The following is a 5,000-nucleotide window of genomic DNA, read 5'->3' as shown; positions in this document are numbered from 1 at the left end:
TGTGTGTGTGTGTGTGTGTGTGTGTGTGTGTGTGTGTGTGTGTGTGTGTGTAATTGTGTGTTGTTGATAGAAGTAATTGTGTGTTGTTGATAGTAGCAATTGTGTGTTGTTGATAGTAGTAATTGTGTGCTGTTGATAGTAGTAATTTCCCTGTTTCCACACACACACACACACACACACACACACACACACACACACACACACACACACACAGAGACTCACACACTCGCGCGCGCACACACACACACACACACACACACACACACACACACACACACACACACACACACAGAGCTATGACATGTCATGCACGCACAGTCGGGACCACATCTCAAAAAAGTTGGTATCCAGAACAGGGTACACTCGTACTTCACTTCATCAATGCCAGTGTCTTGTTTTTCAAACCTCTGCCAGGTCCGGGACCAAGGAGCAGCGCAATTCTTGCACAATAATTTGCGCAAGGACAGACAGTATAGAACAGACACTAGAAGTGAAGAGAATAGAACATGTCTTCATCACCACGTGTATCAGGGTCATAAAGATTATTGCTGCAGAGATAGGCCCCATGTTTCGAGGGTACACAAACACGAACGGAAAACCACACACAAACACAAACACAGTAGGTAAACCCCTTTTGACACCACATCCGTCACTATGATTTTAGTGTCAGCTGATAAAAAAAAAACACACAAAAAACCCGTGGTATGAAGATCGTCGCTATTTACTGTTAAGTGGATGTGAATTTGAAAGCAGTGTCTCAGATATCTGATATCCGTTTCAAAACTCTTTTCGTGGCATACCTAAAGGCTTCTTTTTTCTTCTTCTTTTTGAGGGTGGGGTGTATTCATTTATTTATTCATTTATTTATCTATCTATTTATTTATCATCTATTCATCCATTCATTTATTTATTTATTTTTATTCATTTATTTATCTATCTATTTATCTATCATCTGTTCATCCATTCATTTATTTATTTATTTGTGCTGGACATATTTGTATTTGTATTTCTTTTTATCACAACAGATTTCTCTGTGTGAAATTCGGGCTGCTGTCCCCAGGGAGAGCGCGTCGCTACACTACAGCGCCACCCTTCTGGGGGGGGGGGGGGGGGGGGGGGCAGGGGGGGGCGGGGGATCCTGCGTGAAATTTTATTTGTTTTTCCAATCGCAGTGGACTTTTCTACAGAATTTTGCCAGGAACAACACTTTCGTTGCCGTGGGTTCTTTTACGTGCGCTAAGTGCATGCTGCACACGGGACCTCGGTTTATCGTCTCATCCGAATGACTAGCGTCCAGACCACCACTCAAGGTCTAGTGGAGGGGGAGAAAATATCGACGGCTGAGCCGTGATTTGAACCGGCGCGCTCGGATTCTCTCGCTTCCTAGGCGGACGTGTTACCTCTAGGCCATCACTCCACATATGTAAGGCCATCTTAAGAGGAAGAAGTCATGACGAAGAAGGATGGCTGACATCCTGACCTGTGAGCTCTGTCAGTCTTATCTTGCCTGTTTATTGGGCGACAACCCATCATTCGAGATCGAGGGTGTGCAGCCCGCTTTCGTGGTGCACTTTCCGTCGCTCGCAGAGCCCGAGAAGTAGGTCGTATGACGACACGCGCAGTCCACCACCGGAACTGGCTTCTCTGGGTGTGCACACTGCTTTTGTTTGGACAACTTTTCGGCAGAGCTTATAACTGGATCAGTTCGAATATGTAATGGCAGATATATGACAAGAAACACACACTCAAAGTAAAAGTAGAAGTCTATAGCAAATAATAGGTGTAATCATAAAACCAAGCGAGCTACGTCAAACAGGCTAGAGTTACGTATGCGCAGTTTAGAACACCTTCGATTTACACGTACAATCCGTCTGCATGAACCACGGGTTGTGTCACATGGACGGGAATCGTGTACACAGCTATTAGAGCCCCTCCCCCTCCCCACCACCCCCACCCCCAGCCTGCCCCCTCACCCTCACCCCCACCCCGCCCCTCCGATTTACACGTACAACCAGTCACCACAAACCGGTGTGACAATAGCTGGTCCTGTTCTGTAGGTGATAAGACAACTTCCACTGGGGCTAGAGAGGCTGGGGGTGGGGGTGAGGGTGGGGTGGAGGCGATGGTCATGGTTCTAGAAGGGTGCTCTGTTGCTGGAGGAGGTCTTCCGTAAGTGCTGTTGTGCCTGTTTTTCCGCTGTCGTCAATGTCAGTGGGGAAAAAAAAACCCAAAAACAAACAAATAAACAAACACCCTCCCCAACCCCCCCCCCCCCCCCCCCGAAAAAAAGGGGAAAAATGGGGGGGGGGGGGGGGGTTTGTGTATGTCTTTTTTAAAAATCAGTTATCATTCTGTTGTGCATAAACACAATTTCATCGTTTCCACCATTATGTTAAGGGAAAACATTGGAAGGAGTAATTCCATGTTGTTTGTTGTTGTTGTCAAAGATGGCCACGCATTGATTCGAAACATATACGTACTGGATAACTACAGTATGGCTAAATCATAACTTCTGCGTACCTGATAACCAAATTTTGCTGCATTAAAAACAAAACAAAAAAACAACAAAAATAACTACGTCTTAAATGAAACTTTTGGCCTCAAAACTTCTGTGTCACAGATGACCACATTGTGTCTAACCCAGACATTCTGTCACAAATAAAACACCTGTGGTTAATCCAGACATTCTGTCACAAATAAAAACACTGGGTTTAATCCAGACATTCTGTCACAACTAAGAACACTGTGGTTAATCCAGACATTCTATGTCACAACTAAGAACACTGTGGTTAATCCAGACATTCTATGTCACAAATAACACTGGGTTTAATCCAGACATTCTATGTCACAGATAAGAACACTGTGGTTAATCCAGACATTCTGTCACAAATAACACTGTGGTTAATCCAGACATTCTGTCAGAAATAAGAACACTGTGGTTAATCCAGACAGTTTATGTCGCAAATAACACTGTGGTTAATCCAGGCATTCTGTCACTAATAAGAACAATGGTTAATCCAGACATTCTGTCACAAATAAGAACACTGGTTAATCCAGACATTCTGTCGCAAATAAGAGCAATGGTTAATCCAGACATTCTATGTCACAAATAAGAACACTGGTTAATCCAGACGTTCTATGTCACAAATAAGAACACTGTGGTTAATCCAGACATTCTATGTCACAAATAAGAACAATGATTAATCCAGACATTCTGTCACAAATAAGAACAATGGTTAATCCAGACATTCTATGTCACAAATAAGAACACTGTGGTTAATCCAGACATTCTATCACAAATAAGAACACTGTGGTTAAACCAGTCATTATGTGTCACAAATGACCTCAATGGGTTTAACCCAGACATTGTATATCACAAATGACCACAATGGGTTTAATCCAGACATTGTATATCACAAATGACCACAATGGGTTTAATCCAGACATTGTATATCACAAATGACCGCAAAGGGTCTTACCCAGACAGACATTCTATGTCACAAATGACCACAGTATATCTAATCCAGACATTCTATATCACAAATTACCACAGTGTATCTAATCCAGACATTCTATATCACAAATATACCACAGTATATCCAACCCAGAATCTATATCACAAATGACCACTAAAGGTCTAATCCAGACTTTCTATGTCACAAATGACCACAGTATATCTAATCCAGACATTTCATATCACAAATGACTGCAGTATATCTAATCCAGATAATCCAGACAATCTATATCACAAATGACCACTAAGGGTCTAATCCAGACTTTCTATGTCACAAATGACCACAGTATATCTAATCCAGACATTCTATATCACAAATGACCACAGTATATCTAATCCAGATATTCTATATCACAAATGACCACTAAGAGTCTAATCCAGACTTTCTATGTCACAAATGACCACAAAGGGTCTGATCCAGACATTCTATATTACAAATGACTGCAGTATATCTAATCCAGACATTCTATGTCACAAATGACCACAGTATATCTAATCCAGACATTCTATATCACAAATGACCGCAGTATATCTAATCCAGACATTCTATGTCACAAATGACCACTAAGAGTCTGATCCAGACTTTCTATATCACAAATGACCACAAAGGGTCTGATCCAGACATTCTATATCACAAATGACCACAGTATATCTAATCCAGACATTCTATATCACAAATGACCACTAAGAGTCTGATCCAGACTTTCTATGTCACAAATGACCACAAAGGGTCTGATCCAGACATTCTATGTCACAAATGACCACTAAGAGTCTAATCCAGACAGACATTCTGTGTCACAAATGACCACAATGGGTTTATCCAGACATTCTACATAACAAATGACCCGCAGTGTATCTAACCCGGACAGTCTATATCACAAATGTGCAGTATAGTAGGCTATGTTTATAATTATATTCAAATAATGTTTCTTAATTCTTTCTGTTTTTACATTAAGAATACTAGTTATTACCTGCAGTGTGTGGATGTATGTATGAAACGATGTATGTGATATTTTTTACATTTGTATCTTCGTAATATTTGTAGGGGCTGTTGTTGGCTTTTACAGTTATGGTCCCCATGTTGTTTACTTGTCTATGTTGTGATAATGCACCTGACCAAATTTCTCCAGTTGGAGATAATAAAGTTATTCTTATCTTATCTTATCTTATCTTATGACCACACACTTACAGCTGACTCGGACATTCCTTGTGCCAGCAGTGGTGCTGTGAATGGCCCAGCACGCTGTATGATGGATGGTCAACCCCTGAAATTGGAGTTTGGCTGCCTACATGGCGGGGTAAAAACGGTCATACACACATAAACCCACTCGTGTACATACGAGTGAACGTGGGAGTTGCAGCTCACGAACGAAGAAGAAGAAGTATGATGGTCTTCTTCTTCTTGTTCTGCGTTCGTGGGCTGCAACTCCCACGTTCACTCGTATATATATACACGAGTGGGCTTTTACGTGTATGACCGTTTTTA

The 5,000-nt window shown here is 41.6% G+C and overlaps 1 protein-coding gene across 1 annotated transcript in view; it reads right to left on the bottom strand.

The window, feature by feature from the left end:
• The window catches only part of LOC143299513 (putative serine carboxypeptidase CPVL), a 31,880-nt gene extending 27,095 nt beyond the window's left edge, over positions 1-4,785 (bottom strand). The window contains exon 1 of the mRNA XM_076612775.1: positions 4,704-4,785. The gene's annotated coding sequence lies outside the window, so the exon portion shown is untranslated. The remainder of the gene's footprint in view (positions 1-4,703) is intronic.
• Between the last annotated feature and the right edge of the window lie 215 nt (positions 4,786-5,000).

This window comes from Babylonia areolata, chromosome 25, assembly GCF_041734735.1.
Source record: "Babylonia areolata isolate BAREFJ2019XMU chromosome 25, ASM4173473v1, whole genome shotgun sequence".
NCBI classification, from domain to species: Eukaryota; Metazoa; Mollusca; class Gastropoda; order Neogastropoda; family Buccinidae; genus Babylonia; species Babylonia areolata.
The sequence above is the reverse complement of the archived record's forward strand: the minus strand, read 5'-3'. Positions and strand labels throughout refer to the sequence as shown.